Source organism: Pleurodeles waltl, chromosome 3_1 (genome assembly GCF_031143425.1).
Source record: "Pleurodeles waltl isolate 20211129_DDA chromosome 3_1, aPleWal1.hap1.20221129, whole genome shotgun sequence".
Taxonomy (NCBI): domain Eukaryota; kingdom Metazoa; phylum Chordata; class Amphibia; order Caudata; family Salamandridae; genus Pleurodeles; species Pleurodeles waltl.
In genome coordinates, this window is record NC_090440.1 from 1,896,883,356 (window position 1) to 1,896,903,523 (window position 20,168).

General features: G+C 44.0%; 1 protein-coding gene across 4 annotated transcripts in view; it reads right to left on the reverse strand.

Moving 5' to 3' along the window:
- Positions 1–20,168, reverse strand: part of NBEAL1 (neurobeachin like 1) — a 672,403-nt gene that overhangs the window by 530,919 nt on the left and 121,316 nt on the right. The window lies entirely within an intron of this gene.

Sequence of the window (20,168 nt, forward strand, 5' to 3'; positions counted from 1 at the left end):
GAGAGTGTGTGTGTGATTGTGAGAGAGAGAGAGAGAGAGAGAGAGAGAGAGAGAGACAGAGAGAGAGAGAGAGAGAACTGGGAGCTTCCATGGAATGTGTGTTTCTACTTGCTCGAGAAGTTCCTGTCTTTAGCACCAAATAAATGTAGGAGTCACCTACAAAACAATGAATGGAGCCAGCTGAGGCCCCCTTACCTAAGATAGCAGCGGGCCATAAAGTTCTCATTCACAGCTCTCATTACTACGCTGCTATCATTTATTGTTAACCTGGGTATAAAGGGGCCTTTTTTCTTTTCTTGGTGAGCTGCAGTGAATCTACAGAAGAACGAGCCAATTCTGCTCCTACATTTGATGTTTTAAGGAATAGCAAATTTGTAATAAACATTTTTATGAAAAGGATGGTTGTCTCCATACAGTTTCTGTTTTTCTTCGTAACACTGATCTTTACATTAAAAGTATAAATGCTTTCTTTAGGCAGTTTTACAGCCAATATTCTTTTTTGTTTTTATCTATTTCGCAAATTAACAAGAAAAAAATATATAAATCTGAATAATCAGTTTGATAGAGGACAATCACAGAATACTGACAGATAAATACAAACTGTACACATATATATATATATATATATATATGTATATTCACTGGAAAAAAACAAAGGTTACAGGGACGTTATAGTTAGGAAATAGAGAGACGGAATTTTAAAAAACGCATAGAAATTCACTTAAAAAAACAAAGGTTACAGGGAGGTTATTGTTAGGTTCAAATTGTACTTGTACAAAACTTTACAAATTCACCAGTTATATTTATATTTATAGTTATTTCAAATAACTATAACTCGTGCCCTAAGGTAACCCGCGACCTCAGCATTCACAGATTTTTTATGAATAATTTTACAATAAATGTTACAGTGATATTATCAATTATGTTATAAAAGATGTTGTGATTGCTGTAATCTCGGGGTAATTAGCAGTTTATGGCATGGGTGAAAGTTATAGTTACCATAAAACATGAGTTATAGTTACTTGAAATAACTGTAACTGGTGAATTTCTATGGTTTTGTATGAGTAAATTCAGAACCTAACTATAACATCCCTGTAACCTTTGTTTTGTTCAGTGAATTTCCATATATATATATTTTTTTAACAAAGTAATTTTCATTGCTATACGTTAATCCAACCACTGCCACCCAAGGCATTTAGCCGTGTGCAGTGGTGGGTGACTGCAGGGCCTGGCTCCCAACCCCTATAACCACCCAACCTTGCTGCACAAACGGTCTTTAGCCGTGTTCTGTGGGGATTTGCAGCAGGGCCTTAAAACCACCCAACCCTGAGGGAGAGACAAAGTGAGAGATTAAGAGAGAGTGAGAGATTTAGAGAGAGATCTGACAGAGAGAAATTGAGAGAGAGATTGAGAGATAGAGTTTCTTTAGGCTTTGATGAATGTTATACTTAGAATTAGATATTTCTGGACAAATTGAAAAGATAAATGTTTTGTCAATTAAAAAGAGTGAGATAACCTTTCAGTATGTAGCTAAAATATTTATAGTTGAAAAGAAACTAAAGGAGGAAATGACCACAGATTTACCAAGACTGGAATCCTTAACCTTCAGTGTGCATGTCTGAGACCTTAACAACTAGGCCTGAGGGGCACCTTACTCAGGCAGAGGTGTGGAATTCCTATAGCACGATGCCCAGGATATACTGTTTGAGGGCAAAGACATTAATATTTCATGTTTACGTTGTCCTTGGGACAAGTAGGCCCAAAACCCTGCAGCACAAACCCTTTAGCTGCCAGTTTACAGTACCACGTTAACAGAAGGGTCTGTACTTGAGGTAATATTTGTGTCCATATGTTTAAGCTGTTCAAACCTGTATTTATGGTTCATGAATGCAAAGTCCTTATTATAAGGATGAGTGCTGTGAATAAATGTTGTAAGCTCGAACTGCACTATTGACTGTGGTACCAGTAAAAACAAAAAAGTGAACACATGTTTGCACAGTGTAACAATAAGGGGCTACATTTAAAACGCCCAGAATGCTCTCTGATGAAATGCAAATATTTGCAGAAGCTTGAAAGCAAGATTGATGATTCTTTGCTTTCAAAATAGACTGTTCACAAAAATACTAAGAAAAAATGTTTTGCTGAGCTACTGTTAAATTTTAAGTACCATTTCTTTGAAGGATCATTTAGTAAAATGTATTGATGCATGCCAGTATTTCCCAAAAATATTCACAAAGGAAATTCAGTCTACCCGTTTCAACAAGACTATGGGAAACATGAAAATAAATAAGCACTGTCAAAGCCATCTCTGACATTATTGGTCAGTAACTGGTTTTGTCAATTTGTGTCTTGTTTTTATATGGCTTTTGTAACCACTGTAACAGGCATTGGCAAAAAAGCTAAAATATTTTTTTGTCTAAAAAAGCGCACATTAACACAGTAGTTCCTGGCATTGAACAAAATTACTTTGTATTCCGATGTGCTCCTTGTGAATGAGCTGATTGCTATCACTCACAGTGAAACCTGTCGATAGATGGACAGAGAGAGAGAGATAGAAGTTTAATAAAAACAAAAGGTCTTGGTTAATGCCAGACCTAATTAGTGGCCCAGTTCTTAAAGAAAGTCACAAACATTTACTCCTGGTATATGTCTTTGCATTAGTGCAGATTAATGTATTCCATGAACTCACACATATTTAAAGAAGTAGACCAGAAAATTGTACTACTAGAAAGTATTTGTGGGCTGTATTTTAGCACAAGAAAATATGCATGTGTAGGTTTACTCATGTGAAAATCTATTGAGCGTATACAGGTTCACTTTCCCTCCAACCACTTTTTTCCCAACCATGGAAGAAGCTTTACTTCTGCCCTTATCAGAAGTAAATTTCCAAACATACAAACTAGTAGGGTTCCACAGACTTAAAAGTTGATTTCAACCTTTGAACTACTGCTTACTGCAACCTCCAGCCCCAGTATGTAGATCTGCGGAAAATGGGAAATAAGTAAAATTGCTAGTATTAAAGCCCTACTTAGTATTAGCCCTGGCATAATCTGAGATGCTATTGTCAGAGCTATTATTAATGAGATAGTTGCTTCATTTTTTGCCATGCTACATGGCACCAAAAGGACAAGTAGATTATTTTACATGACAAGAAGATTTATGAAGCAACCTGTTCCATGGACAAGTAGATATTTTATTAGTTTTCACACACCTGGTACTGTGCAGTGTCCAGACTTAGTTATGCCATTCAACCCACCGATTTTGAGGGGAAAAAGACTTCACTGTTCCATCATTAGGAACGTTTAAACTCTAGAAAATAAACAGGCACACTGTCACATGATACTAGGAGTTGCTTAAAAAAGCAGCTCCCTGCTTGCGGGAGCAATGTTTTCACCTGTTTCACTGCACGCATATTTGCCTGCAGGGAAACAGATGAAAACTCTGCTTTCTGCAAGCAGAAGCTGTTTAGCATATCCTGCTTGCAGAAAGCAGGGTATTTGCTCGGACTTGGCAGGAGCTGTCCATGCTCCTACTAAGTGAGAGCAAACAGATAGGTGCCGGGGGTGGGCAACTCGGGACATAGCATGAGACAGCCCTGGGGGGTTGCAGTCCTCAGGACCATCATTGGCTCCTCATGAAGTAGCCCCGGGGAGGTGGTGATCCCAAGCGCTGCGGGGGTCCATTACGGACCCCCTTCATTCTTTTATTGTGGCCCGAGGGAGGTGGCGGTCCTCAGGGCTGCCACGCGCCCACACTCTATTTGGTTTCAGACCCCGGGAGGTGGTGTTCGCTGGGGCTGTAGTGGGGAGGAGGCTCTTAAGCAGAGTCCCAAGATGTCTACCCACAATTCCTGGTTGAAGTATTGGCAGCCAATCAGAACTCTGCACTACCCTGCACGAGCTTGTTATTATTCACAAAACCTTTGCGCCTTTTGATATCCATATTTCTTTTTTGTTTAATATCTCAAAAACTACTGAATGGATTTACACCAAAGAACAAAAAGCACCCTTTCTGGGCCATGAGCTACCCTTCTGCCAAATTTGGTGTAACTCCGTCCAGTGGTTCGGGCTGTAGTCGTATCTAAAATCCCTATGGGAATTATATTGGGAAATACACTTTTTTGAACCCTCCCACCTTTTTCTCTGCCCCCGCTTGATGGATGAACCCAAAACTCCCCTTGTACAACAAGATTATCAGGAACATTTTCTTGGGAACATTTAGTGAAGATTCATCAAACGGCACCAAAGATATGGGCAAGTCAAAAAACGCTTTTTTAATGGACACTTGGTTCTAACTATAACTACCTATTGGCGACCTCCAGTAGCTAATATATATATGTATATATAAATATATATCCTGCACTTTCATCCTGTCAAGGCAGCATAGGATACACAGAACAACTACAAAGCGCCATATATACTGAAAAGCATGCTATCAGTTGGGTACTTAGTAACATGCTATCATTAGCACTCATTAGCACTCGCAGCACCAACATCATCTTCATCTGACTACATTGCTGGAGGGATAACCAAGAATGTTTAGGCTAGATGTAGTTAACTGCAATGTACTAGGTACTTATCACACTATATTAGGTGTAAGATCCATTCATAGATTCTTCATTTCATTTCATCACAATACGACGGTGAGCTAACAACAGTGCCAAAGCTGTTTATTTTCTGCTTGATACTGGCTTCTCCATAACACAACAGTGCTAGCAATGGAGATGTCTATATAATATCACACATTATTCTGTATTGTATTGTACTGAATTGCACTGCAACATTTATATACTGCTTAGTACCCCCATGTTGCACCGTGTGGTTGGAAAGGTGTTGTTTTAGTTTTTGACACTATGTAAGAAGTTTTTCCATGTAGTGTGCGATGGCAACTGAGGTGTAGGTATTGTGTTATGGGACGCTGCGCATAGTAGTGTGGTGGATGAAGAGGTGTGAGCGACAGGCAGAAAGCTCATGGTTTTTAATAAGCTGGCAGATTTGAGCAGCTCTGCTCTTTGAGGTATTTTTCATGATCATAGTCCACTTAGCTAGCTACTGTACTGGGCTGTCCAATCAGAGGTATTTTTGTGTAGGCACTGGTTAGAGAAGGAAATGGTGGAGAGATCTGCTGAGATGGGCTTTGTCACTATTATCCCATATCCGATTGTCATTGTGAGATGTAAAGAAACAGTTATACTATGCAGCAAGTTGGGACTGTCAATGGAGGACTAGATAAGAGTCCTCCAACTGGCCAACAGTATGAGACAGCTGTCTTCCCTTATTCCATGCTTGTTCAGTTGGAGACGCCTGATTCATGGGCTAGTGTAGTACTTGGTGATGGACAAAAGCCACAGCAGTAATGTGAATACCAGCAGTAACGTCAATACCAGATATGTCTCATGTGAGTGTAAGAGGATTAGGAGGTATGTGCTATTATGCAGCCTGCATGAACTACAAATGGCTGCCAACCACTGACAGTTAAGGTATTATTCTTATTGCAGGCCATAAGAGTTATATATGAATTGACCTTACTACCCAGGCCAGGTGTAGATCTGCCTTTCATATCTAACCTTGATGTAGACAGAATTATGCTGGTTGTGCTGCTCCATATGTATATGTGCCTGTATCACCACCCAACCACATGTATGTGTCACGATGCAACTTCCATTTTCCTCCTTTTTTAAATGCTTACTTTAACATTCCAAGATGGTGGTGCCAGTTTTAGAGCAGTACATTAAAACAAATGTGTGTGAAAGTGACTGCCAGCACCTGAATACTCTGGAATTCAAGAGCCTTGTCAGGGCTATGAATAAGATTCTTATAAATTATAAGTTGTTTTTACACAACTTTATTTGCCAGGTTGACCTCTTCCTAACAGGCTGACATCAAGGAGATCTACTTGTTGACTGCTGCTACATACCTGCCTATGATGGTGCAGTCCCATTTCACTGAGAGACTAATGGACTGCTAGATATTTTCACAGTGTATCTAAAGACACTTGGCATTATTGTCCACATGGAACGAAAATATGTTATCCTTCAGGAAAGTAGCCATCAAAATAACAGACTTTGGGTGTTCTTAAAGCCAAAGACTAGCCTGTAAACCTGATTCTGGTTGTCCACTGACTTTAGAACATGCCCCGGAAAGGGGTTGCTTCATATCCCCTGACTGGCTGAGGAAGTTCAGTCAAGACTGCTGGTGCTTGGGGCTAGTTCTCTGGAGGACGACACTACAATATTACACATCCTTTGTATCTGTCCCATGTTGCAGGAAGATACTTTTTTTGCAAAAAAATGTTAATACCTTGCAAATAAGAACTTGCAGGCTGGCCCTGCTTCAGTGGTTAAGCAGCCGACATTCTCAACTGGCTTGTACATTTGTCACATATAGGGATTATGTTTCATCCTGTAAGACACACCCCTGAAGGAATATCAAGAATAGGAGGTCTGCTTACACATTTCATATTCATTTTAATATCTGACTCATTAAATACACTTTTATTTCAGTGTTCTTATTTTTCATTGCTGATGAAATTTGCAAAGGTTTTCATTAACTAGGGAAAACAAAGACAAACTAAACTAGTACTCAGGAGGTGTACCAAGGTCAGCAAAAGCTGTGTCAGGGATGGCAGGAGTTGAACCAGGGACAGCAGGACTTTCTGCAGACAGGGAAAAAGCTGTACTAGCACTGGAGGCTGAAGGATCAGTGAAGACTCCCGATCCTAGCTTTAAGCTGTCCACTCACAGCACCCAAGAAGGAACGCAAGCTGTGCAGTAGATTGACAACAGCAATGAGACAGAGCTTAGGCTCGGGTTCAAAGGAAGCTGGGAGGAGTTTCACAACTGGTGGAGAAGGAGAGCTGGGTCTGGTCACAATGGAGTCCTGTCCACATAAAGCCTTCTACTGAGGATGGAAGGACAGGCTTGTGAGGAGTGCAAAGGAAACAGAATGCTGAGATGTAATACCAGAACCAGAAGAAACTCTAGAATGTTCTACAGCTGCACCAGATGTACTGATGTTACCTCTAGTTCCTCCTAGATCTAGTAAGCCAGAGAGGGTGGCGGAGAGAAAATGTACACAATAGATCAAGAGATCCAGTAAGTATCGGCTAAGGTCCAACATTGGAAATTTGCTGAGCGAGAGATCAGCAGGCTCTGGTAAACACTTTTTGTGTAAAGAAGGGACCTGGCTATTACAACCCAAACACAGAAAATGTGTGGGTGCTGCATATAATGCATGCATGTTGGTGCCATTGTGCAAAAGCAATTAACTAACGGGTACAGAAGCGGTTCTGGTCCTTCCAGTATGCTGCAGGGTGACATGAAGAGCATAGGAAAGGCTCCGGCTGCAAGAGTAGAATTAAAATGCCCTACTTAAAAGTCTTAAATATCAAAGAAAATATTTCCAATTGTGCACTAGTTAAATAACAAATATCATCAAAAGTCAGATGTAAAAATTACCACAAATCCTTTAAAAGATCATTCTGGACATCCCACGCCGGGACCACATTTCCCCCCACCTCAGAGACCTTCACTGGCTACCAGTATCAAAGAGGATCACCTTCAAACTCCTCATCCACGCACACAAGGCCCTCCACAACACAGGCCCAGCGTACCTCAACAACAGTCTCACCTTCCACACCCCCACCCGCAATCTTCGCTCTGCCAGCCACGCCCTCGCCTCCACTCCCCGCATCCGCCGCACCACCGCCGGAGGAAGATCCTTCTCTCACCTAGCCGCCAAGACCTGGAACTCCCTACCCCTCCACCTTCGCCAGACCCAAGACCTCTTGACATTCAGGAAACACCTCAAGACATGGCTCTACGACCAGTAGCTCCCCCCCAGCGCCTTGAGATCCTAACGGGTGATTAGTGCGCTCTATAAATCCTTGATTCCTTGATTGATTGATTGATTGATTTTAAATCCCCTCAGAAGGTGTCACTTCATGTTTCAAACCAAGACTAGAGAATCTATGCCAAATGACCACTGAGGTTTTCAGGGGCACAGACTTTATGTTTGTTGAATATTTCACTGTCACGACGATAAACACATGACATTCAAACTGCAATATCGTGGAGCTGGCATTTTACACTGTTTCACGGGACATTTATGTTGAACCCAGTTTCTTTTCCTTTACCAATGGCATCATAATCCAACTCCATGATATTTGGCCAGCTTTGTCTATGCTGATATCGATGCCAGGAGAGATACAGAACACTGGGATCCTCTGGATGAGGAAAGGCAGAATCACCTGCGGTGTGGGAAACTAAGTCGAATCCACTGCGGGTGACGCCTGTCGCTCCAATCCGGGTTTTGCTCCGGCTAACTAGAAGTGCCTCATCTCTACCCAACGTTAGAGATGATTGGGCAGCCGAGCGCATTACATAATCGGACTCTCAGGGAAGCTGTGGTTACTCAGGTCTCATCCGTTTCTCTCACTTACATTTAGTCTCATATATAAATGACAAACAGAGGCAGTATATATTTTAGTAATGAATTTAATAAAACGACTGCATCGTAGATAGCAAAGCGTGAGCAGCAATAGCCAGGACGACACAACATGACAGTATTAAAATTGTGATGAGAAGAGTGAAGAATAAAAACAACGCTATCATATTGTCACTATTGCCAATAGATTATCTCCTACCTAAGCTCTGATAGAGCACAGCATGTTTAGCTCTTATTCTGCCCTTCAGGTTCCCCTGGGAAGACATCATCCCCCATACCAGAGGCCTGTAGTCTGCGTTATCATCTGTAGCGAAGCATTCAGCAATCAGCATACAGTCGTGGTTCTCTGGCTGGAATCTCCCTCTAACGTGTAAGGGACAAGGAAGTGTTTTTTATAACAACACAGCTGATGTTCTGGGAAAATGTCCCTACGTAAGGATGTGTGTTTTCTACGAATGTTGGAGACTAAACTTCTACCATGTTCACCGGCAATGTACAGTGCTGTAGCATTGGAAGAAGCAGAGACAGGCCTGAAAATGTCTGGTGATGTTGGCCACAGAACACTCAATGCTAGCTTTTGTAATTAACAGCAACAAGCCTCTCTAGTGATGCCACCTGTCCCAAGTGCAAGTATTTGAAAGGTGAAAACTAACAAGAACAGTCTTCCTTCTACACTCTAAAGTGTTAAGTGGGGCGGGAGAGTGGAGAAAATGGGTGAGAAAATCTTAATTAGCAACTGAGCGCTTAGGCCTTCTATGGTTAGGTGCCCTCCTATTAAGTTTATTCAGCAAAGATCTTCCAGCGAGCCGGGTCTACAGCCTTTACCAGTCTCTATATTTATAGTCACAAGGCAGAGAGAAAACACCTGGAATAGACATCTGAAACCGACAATTACACGATCCAGCTATTATCAGTAATTCATTGCCACACTTTGTAAATGTATAATATAAAAGACATTACCAGAGGGGACAGGATCGGCGATTCAGCCTACTTGCAGGGAATTAGTTCAGGTTTACGAATCAGCACAGCATGATGTAATGGCACGCCGCCGTCTAGTGTCACGCCCGTGTGGGGTCGTGACCATGATATGGATGCCGGGAATGGACTTTGTCTGCCCGTGAGGTCAGAAGGCTATAAATAAAAGAGGAGACTGTTGTTCTAGGTCAGTCCGCCCCCAAACATACAGTGGTGTGCTGCGTATTATTTAGCAGCACGCAGGACTGGTGGTATGTTGCGCGCACCAGCACACTGGTGACAAGGATGGGCCTTCTTTCCCCACTGCTTCTGACACGCCTAGATGCCTGACTCGCTGCACCTGTCGCACACTCCAGCTGCCTGCCACCTGGCATCACGCCAACGCCACCTGCACGCAACTCGGGCCAACCCACCTGTAGCCTAAGAGGCACAAGGCTTCCCTTGTACGCTGGCGGTGTGTAGCCCCTGCCTACAGCGACTCCCACCTTTGTCTTCAGAGGCCTGTAACAGCACGTGCGAGAGTCCCGCCCATCGGCCACATCCAAAAGGACTCCCACGGCCTAATGAGCAACACGCTCCAGAGACGGTATCCCTGCTTGACACCGGCACCATCCATACTCCACTGCAAGACTGGTGTGCCCAGAACTGAGTACCTCCTTCACCGTCTACACCAGAGGTCTTCAAACTGGGGGGCGGGCCCCCCTAGGGGGGCCTGAAGTGATCCCAGGGGGGGCCCCAGACTCTGGCCAAAATAAATATTATACAGATAAAACAAAAGCCTGTTAAGCAGAAGCATGTTATTTCAGTTTTAAAAAGGTACAGTACTTAACTACAATGTTTAAATAGGTTTAGACATATTTAAACATTGCCATGTTTATAAAATAATTGTGAAAAATTATGAGGGGGGCCCAATGATTTTTATTTTTCAACTGGGGGGGCGCGGCATTAAAAAGTTTGGAGACCTCTGGTCTACACTGTAGTTTCCAGCACCCGCCCTGAAAGAGCCTGGGTGCGTGTAGCTCATAATTCTATCAGCTGGTAGTGTCACTGCCAGCTACTGTACCCCTTACCCATTTCCATACTACCGGCCCGGCAGCGACCCAACACGACGCTGCATACCTCCACATAGGCAACAGGCCACGCCACGATGCAGCAGTCAGAGCGCTGAACATGCATTTTGACCCACAACTGAACCCAGAGTGTGAACGTTTCAAACTCCCCCAAGCACACCAGAGAAAAGGGGAGTCCATCGACTAATTCTACGCACATCTCGGGGAGCATGCGAACACCTGCACTGAGGATGATCAACCAAAGGAAATCCGAGGAGGCCATGTCCCCGTGGATACAGACATGGCAATCCAGCTTCAACACTATGGCTTGGAAGTGGTGTACCAGCCCGGAGCAAAGAACCCGGTCGATTTCCTCTCTCAAAACCTGTCTGAGCAAGCCGGAGGACCCACGGAAGATACGGAAGCCCATGTGCGAGCCCCTGCAAGTGCCAGCTGCACAAAAAACGTCAACCTAAAAGAAATATGTGCTGCCACCGCAGAGGACACGGTCTTAGCTAGAGCAAAGCAATCCCTGGATGGAGGCTCATGGAGAGACTTTCTTAAGGACACCCATGTATGGGCAAGCAGCAATAGACAGGTTAACAAAAAACAGTGGGGAGTTCGGGACAAACTTACTATGACCCCAGATGGGCTCATCCTGCAAGGGCACTGCCTGGTCATCCCAGCAAGTCTACAACAACGAGTCACCACACTCTCACACAGAGGACACCAAGGAACCGTCAAAATGAGACAGCGCATGAGGGAGAAGGTGTGGTTCCCAAATCTAGAAGCGGAAGTGGACTACCTGGTGAAGCAATGTACAGCCTACCAGCTATCCAGCATCCCAGAAACACCAGCACCAATCATAACCAAGAAGCCGTGCAACAAGCTGTGGTCCAGAGTTAGCCCTGACTTTGGAAGTTTCCCCGATAAACGGATCACGCTGGTGCTGATAGACAGTTATTCCAAATGCCCCATCGTTGAGGTCATCACCTCCACCGGTTTCTGTAACATGGCCCCAGTCCTCGAAAAAAACTTTGCCATGTTCGGGCTACCTGAAGAAATCAAGACGGACAATGGGCCCCCATTTAAAAGTGCCAAATTCCAGGGATTTCTGAACGACCAAGGGGAGAAAACACCAGAGAATTACCCCGCAGTGGCCTCAAATGAATGGCGATATCGTTTGCTTCATGCACACATTCGACAAGGCCCTCCGTATTACCATGTGGGAAGGAAGCGACCCAAAACTCAACCTGCACTGTTTCCTGAGAGAATATAGAGGAACGTCCCAATGTACTATGACGCAGCATCATGGTCCCTTATACTGAAGGGGGCAAGGAGGGACACCGTGCCCACTCATTCCGGATCGCAACCGCCTCAATTTCATCCTGAGCAGGCCCAAACAAAACGATGAGAGCCAAATGGCTGGGTGTGCAGGAAGAGGGGTGCAAGGAAATGGTACTTGCAAATCGGCGACCAGGTAATCATCAAAGACCGAAAGCCCGGCTGGAAATTCCGCACACCATATGAGCCAGGTGTATGGACTGTCACCAGAGTGGCAGGCACCATGGTGACAGCGCGAAAGGGAGGTGAGAGAGTGTCCCTAAATATCTCCTGGTTTCGCAAAGTAATTTTTGAGGAAGCAAAACGATATTATTGTGTATATTAGATGCAATGTTTGATTGGGTCAAATGGCAGTTCCTCAGTGAAACACTTGAAGTATTGGCTTACGGCCTAAACTTAGACTGGGTCCTAGTGGGACACAAAACAGTAACTGTTCTGTTAGAGTCAATGGAGGCCTTTCTTCCCCGTTCACTATAAATAGGAACACCGGACAAGTGTTTCTTTACCATTGTCCATCATTACTAAGGAACCCTCTGCAGAGTGCAGTCACAGCAATGACAACATGAAAGCGATGCAGAGGGCAGGAATATCTCATTAAACGACAAGTGATGCTTGTGATGATCTCACCATAATTACTAAGCCGATCTATTCCTTCTCAGATGGAGGAGCTTACTTTCTATTGTGGGCTATCAATGAACTTGAAAGATTATTCCAGGACCATCTATCTATCTTGAGACAATCCTAGTGAGCCACAGATTCAATTACATAATTAGTAATACGCTTTACCCTTAAGATGTAACAGGTCGTCCAGGCAAATTATCCTTTCCTCGTTAAGGACGTACAAAGGGATTTAGATACTTGGCATATGGGATGCCTTTCATGGCTTGAGAGATTCTCTGCAGTAACCATATCAATTCTGTCCTCGATCTCATTCTGTTTCTTATCCCCCTGCTTAAGCAATTCTGAAGTGTGAGTGACAACTTTAAATGGAAATGTCCACAACTCCAAGGTGCTGATCAATTATGCCCCCCAAGAAGGAGTGGAAGGGGCCTTCCTGGTTTCACTTAGTAGTACCAGATAGACCAACTACAATATACTATGGAACAGAAGAACACAATATAAAACATTACTGTTTCTTAAATTATGCTAAAGGCTGTATGCACATTGGGAAGATTCTGCAGTTAGAAAACAAACATAGTAGTTGGGACTACACTCCTCTACCATTACTAATGCATCCCTAGATGTTTGGGACAAAGTTTCTACCAAACTAGATTGTTCCACATTTCTATTGCCAGTGAGTTGGTTGACACACAAGTCAATAACTGGAAGACAGGTGTATTTGATTGGGAGAACTATTTTGACAAGCCTGGGAATTGATCACTTGATGAACTAAAGAAAGAATATGACTCCCTGAGAATGAAACAAATGGATATGACCAAATTAGATGCTGGGCTCTATAACCATCTATTTAATTCTGTGTCACAGGCATCTTGCAAAATTTGAGAAATGGGTATTCAAGGTAAAAGATGATAAACAACTCATCTCAGATCTGGGGCCATGGCCAGCATCCAATGGAGCTAGGCGTGTTCTAAGACTGCTCTCTTCTACCTTCTCAGACTGGCTGCAGAATCCTGTTCCATTTCTCCTAACAGCTGCCCAGCAGTGCTGCGTGGCACGCTGAAATGAAGAGTACAACTGTTGGCAGACACTCTGCAAATAAAAACAGAACTGTTTCACCAATGCAGTGGGGCAGACTGGAGTGGGCGGATTGGAGTGGGGCAGATTGGAGTGGGGAAAATTGGAGTGGGGAAAATTGGAGTGGGGCAGATTGGAGTGGGGCAGATTGGAGTGGGGCAGATTGGAGTGGGGCAGATTGGAGTGGGGCAGATTGGAGTGGGGCAGATTGTTTTGGAATGGAGTGGGGCAGATTGGGGTGGTGCGGATGCCATGGGGACTGATTGTTTTGAACTCAAGTGGGGCAGATTGTTTTAGATTGCAGTGGAGCAGATTGTTTTGGACTGGAGTGCAGCAGATTACAGTAGGGCAGATTGCTTTGGAAAGGGGCAGATTGTTTTGAACTGGGCAGACTGATGTGGGGCAGATTGTTTTGGATTGGAGTGGGGACCACTGTTTTCAATTGGAGTGGGATAGACTGGAGTGGCAAAGATGGGAGTGGAGAATATTGTTTTGGATTGGAGTGGGGCTTATTGTTTTGGATTGGAGTGCAGCAGATTGCAGTGGGGCAGACTGCTTTGGATTGGGAAGATTGGAGTGGGGCAGATTGTTTTGGACTGGAGTGGGGACCGTTGTTTGGGACTAGAGTGGGGCAGATTGGAGCGACGTAGATGGGAGTGGGGCATATTGTTTTGGATTGGATTGGAGTGGGGCAGATTGTTTTGGAGTGGTGTAGACTTTTTGAATTGGAGTGGGGCAAACTGGAGTGGGGCAGATTAGAATGGGGTGAGTTGGGAGGAGTGGAGTGGGTTGGAGTGGAGTGGATTGGGGTGGGGTTGGATGGATTGGTGTGGGATGAGTTGGGGTGGACTGTAGTGGGGTGGAATGGACTGGGGTGCACTGAACGATTATGTGTTAAAGCATCATTTCACAAATTATGCATAATAAAGAAACAATGCGGCTTAGCAATATTTAGAACAAGATAATCGTCATCTTTTGAGAACCTCACCCACGAGCAAACAAAAAAGAAAACATGAATGCAAAGTGAAGAAAGACGATGTGGCCAAATAAAAGATAGGTAGCTATAAAAAAAAAAAGAGAACTTTGCAATTTTGTTTTTCTTGCTGGGCATGTTTTTGATAGTCACATGCCTTCTGTCTGCAGGCACTAGAATTTAAAAAGGACAAAATATTACCTATATCATGTCGGGGCAGTGGACGGGCACCGATTATGTTGAATCAATCAGCGCTTGGTCGCTGAGCCACACAGAGGAACGGAAATGATGCCAAGGCCTGCAGTGACGAATTACGAGGCTGTAAAGGAGAGTGGCATGCAAGCAAACAAATGGTAAGCGACAGATGGGCTCCAAGCCCTTTACTATACACAACAGAGTCTTGCAAGCGTAACGCATGTGCTACCACATGCATTTACAGGCTCAACCCTAAACAAGCATTTACAATGCATCAGGTCTCGCGTTTGCTCATGTTAGAGCTGATCGCGTTGTAAACTCCTAACCCGACTTTTCACCTATCGGGCAAAAGTGCATTTATGTACATAACCCGAAAAAGTGAAATCAAGTACGTAAAGCGCTCGACTTCTGCCAAGCGAGATCGGGCTCGTAAATTAGAGAAAAAAAAGTCCACGAGCCCGATGGAAAACAGCGAGCCTCGCATGTTTTCTGTACTTGGTCGCTGCGCTGGAGGAGGGCCAGCTACCGGAAAAGGCATGCCATATGCGTGCCTTCGACTAATGAAAGCAAGCAGATTTTACTAGGGAAGCACACCAACCAATAAAAAACACTGATGTGAAGTTGACAGGGCTCCGAGCCCTTTTATAAATACAAAAGAGTCTCCCTGCGAAACGCATGCGTGAGCGCATGCAACGCAGGCTCAACCCTAAAAATGCATCAAGGAAACCCTGCAGTTGAGAGATTGATGCCCAGCAGAGGGGCTGAAACTGAGAAGCCTCCTAAGGTGGAGAGCAGGGGTTATGGGTGAAGAGCCGTTCTGATATTGGTTGATCTGAGACACTACCAGAAGTAGAAGTACAGAATGAGTCTAGGCTCTGGATTTAAAGATTGACAAGTTAAATGTAACTTTGGGGTGAACACAGTGGATGCGGATGGAACAATAGAGAGCCAACCAAGGAGATGGCTGATTACTGTGCTGTTGGCCTTGTTCCAAAAATGTGCGAAAGAATCGAAGAACTCAGAAAAGATTGTTGATTATTTTGCAGAGATCTGTGGGCTCTCTCCCAAAGGAGGGAATCTTCAATCATAAGGACTAAACCAAACACAGCATACTGGTAAACATCAGAAACATAAGAATGGGTATGCAAAATCAAGCAGGAACCCGCCAACAAAATAAAATGAAGAAACAGAAAGCTTAAACAAACAGTTTTTTTTAACAAGGTTAAAAAATCCACAGACGTTCATGAACAGAGGATTGATCAGATAGTCATTGACTTTAATCTGTCGAGAATGGATCTGCAGAAAATGGTTGATTGGGTCTCAAATACTGACAAAACCCTTGGGGGAAACTTAAACCCACAGTAAAAGAGATGAAAAAGCAAATAGTGGAAATGAAAAAGAAAGCACGCACCTTTGAGAAACAGAGCTAAAAATGCAGAAGGGAGGCCCCGCCGCCGCAACTATTTTAGGATTGTAAGGATGCCAGAGTAAACAAAGGTCAGAACATAGCAACTTTCCTTGAGCACTGGCTAGTAGACAAGGCAGGGCTCGATGGGTTGCTATATCATTTCACAGTAAAGGGAGCTCACACAGTAAAACTAATCCATCATGACCCGGCAGCACCACCAATGCCTAAAGTAGCATGACTAATTATGGGACAGAGATACACTATTACAGTGGGTGAAAAAGGTTGGTCTAAAAATCCTGACTAGCCTTAAAATATTTCTCTTTCCTGACTAAACGGCAGCTATTTATTGTAAAAGACGATCAGCCCTGTCAATGAAGCAAAGGCTCAGGCAACTTGAAAATAAATACATTCTGATCTTCAAAGCAACCCTTAAAATCATAGAGAGGGCTTAGATAGTTCGGTCTGATAGATGGCAAACATTAATCACAGCAATGCGCAGACCGGACAACACCACAGCAAATACAGCAACAGACAGTGGGCCTGATTCTAACTTTGGAGGACGGTGTTAAACCGTCCCAAAAGTGGCGGATATACCACCTACCGTATTACGAGTTCCATAGGATATAATGGACTCGTAATACGGTAGGTGGTATATCCGCCACTTTTGGGACGGTTTAACACCGTCCTCCAAAGTTAGAATCAGGCCCAGTATCATGATCTTACTACATTGTATAGAAAAAGTGGAATACATACAAAAGAAGGACAAAGAGGTTATGTTTATATGGCTTGACTAATTAACCTTATAGCAAAGATTATAATTAGATTTAACCCTGGTGAAGAAGTAAGTGCCACCAAAGAAGATCAGGACAGAGGCAAAACACCAGGAAGCGATTACTTACTACAAGAACTTTATCGCACCTATTGAGCTGTACTTTAGCAATCCGATTATTAGAAATACATCAAGCGGCAAAAGATAACGGCACACTTCGATCCACTACAAAAGAAGCAATTATAATCACACTTATAAAACCAGACAGGGCTCTCTAGAGACCGTATTGCATCACCCATTATGTATGTTAAACTCTGCTTAGAAGATCCGAGTGAAAATGGTTTAAAAAAGATTACCCAAAATGCTGCCAGACTGAATTCATCCTGATCAATCTGGATTTGTTCCAGGCAGGAATACACCATCAAACCTCCATAGCCTTCATCATTTGGCCAATAATACCCTGTTTGGGAGCCATTACCCAGTAGTAATGGCCACCTACATGGAAAAGGTATCTCATATTTTACGCTGGAAGGTTCTACAGGTAGAGATGAAGATGATGAGTTGGAGGATGAATACAGGGCGTGGATAAAATCACTGTACACAGACCCTTCTGCAGCAGTAAAACCTAGGGAATAATCAGCCAGAGAAGTGTTGATCCATGGTCACACGCACATTGTTTCATTATATACTGACAACGTGTTCCAATATCTTAGAAATGCTAGTGTGTATTTAACAGAATATCTTTATCATCTAGAACATTTTGGAATAAACCCTGGATAAAAAAAAATAATTCACCTTCCCTCTAGAATCCTAAGGTCACTGGGCCTCCCTATGCTACTGTGAAATTGAACACTTGGACATATTTAGGGATTTTATGTTATCATGATCAGGAGGAGGACACAATCATGGAAAATCTGGGTAGAATGACAGCAACGCAGCGCTGATTTTGGAATAAGCTGCCTCTATCATTAATGGGACAACAGTCCTTTTCTAACATGATTATTTCATATTACATCTTATACTTCTTTGTGAATATACAAGTAAAAGTACACAGTAAGACATTTAAAAATCTATGTTGGGGTAAGAAATTAGCTCATACTATGTAGCAGTGAAAGAGATAGTATCGCCTGACTTTGAAAGTTACTTTTTGGCATCACAGCTCCAGCCAGTGGCAGTATGGATGAGTGGTAAGCAAGTTGAAGTAAGATTGGGGAAGCAGAAATTTCATGTTTGTTGGATTTAAATACTAAACTCACACAACAATGAATACTACTAGAGAAAAACAAATATTGTTGGAAAAATGCCTTCACCCAACTGAAACAGGAAGTGTACACCTCAAACTGTACATTTCAAACTCTCTCTGTGGTTGCACACCCAAGCTACGTAAACTGGGGATGGTCATCAACATGGCAAGCTGAACTAGAGCTAACATATTAAAAATAAGGGGCTGCTTGGTCAAATGATAACTTACAACGCACATGTAAGACTAATAGAAGCTATATGGAAGGAGAGTGAAATTGAGGGACCCTCACATGGAACACTAAAAACTACACTGACACATAACAGGGCCAGAAAACCAAGTGCCACACTATACCTTGGCATACTAAAGCAGACCATTAAATAATTATCCTCATTAAGAGAGGGATAGGAGGGGGGGTGACCAAGATGGCGGCAGAAGCAGACACATAACTGCGTGCTCGGTCTGATGCCCAAACATTTTTCTGGCCCTGTGTACTGTCCTGCGTCCCATTACCCCCTGGGAGGTGACCCATACATCGAGTGGCCACAGAAGATTGCAACAGGGTAACGTTTCCGACCCCATCTTTGCTGCTTCGGAAGATGGAGCCGACTGACTACGAGGTTACCCCAGACTCTAGCGCTGCTGTGCCTCAAAAGCTATGCAATCATCAACTGACGGCTGTGCTGGAGGGTGAATTCTAGCAGAGACACGACCAGGATACCGCCACCACAGCGAGTTGGAGACCAGAGAAGGTGCTGTATTCAGGGTCGCTGAGCTGCCCAACCCTTCTCTCATTTACTAGCACACCCGCAATGGTGCGGCAGCGCATTCCACCCCCCTCCCGTGGCCACGAGGGAAGGGATTTATATGGAGTTCCACTGTATATCAGAGGGACCCTCAGTGGAGTATTGGAGGCCCTTCTTGACTGGCTAGCTATGACTGCTCACGACAAGGAGTACCTGGAGCTGGGGAGCGGTTCTTCTTCACCACGTGACTGCCAGGAGATTGGACTCCGAGCCTGTCCAGGCCCTGACGGCTACAGTGCCTCTGAGGCTGTGTACCTACCACCTAGCAGTTGTGCAGGGGGGAAATCACTAGTAGAGACGCAACTTGGCCCACAAGCTCTGCTATGGTGAGTTGGTAACTGGGGAGGGGGCTGTGCTTTGAGATGTTGAGCTGCCCCCCTCCCTCCATCAATCATCGACGCATGAGGTGCGGCCCCTGTTATTTCTCTGAGCCATGGGAGGGAGAACCTCCTAATAAAGAGTCACAGTGTAATGCCAGGGCCTTATATATGCTATTAGAAGCCCTTCCTAACCGAATTGTAGTGAGCGCTTACAACATGGGGGAGAGGCTGGATCTCTCCACTGCACACCAGAGGTGTGCCTGAACTGCAGTACCGGCTCACTTTGTCTACCTAGAGCGTTTGGAAGACTTGGAAGTAATTTGATACATTAGACTGCCTTTGCATTGGCCCAGGCTTTGGGGGATACACTTCCTGTTTGAGAACCCTTCTAATTGCCCATCAGATGCCCTTCTCTTTACCATTGCTTCTTTCACGCCTTCCAGGAGATAAGAAGGTGACTTCCCACTTTGCTGAATTCACATTGTGAGACTGTGAGTCACACCAGCCTGTTAAAACTTGCCCCACGCTTCCTCTTCTATTTTGAATGTCTACTGGGGCTGTGGTCCCCCAACGTACAAGGTTGGGGAAGAGTCTAACTAGCCACTCACTGAGCACTATGTGAGATCCCTATCCACTCCTGCACTGCTGAGTATACAAGGGGTGTCTGTGCGCTGTTGGTCTGGATCGGTGGGGACACAGACACAATTTAATGCTCTGCTACGGGAACAGAAGAGAGGTGCTGAGTATGTTGACTGCCATTGTGATCCCTGTGCGCCCCTGGGATCCAAGCCTGGAGGCACTCAAGAGACCTAGCGAGTGATGCAGGCAATTAGATCGACTTCCAGGTCGGACTTTGTAACACAAGATACTAATGCCAAATTTGTCAAACTTCTCACGGCCGTACAGGATCTGCAACCGATGCTGAAGCTGAAGTTAGACACCTTGATGAG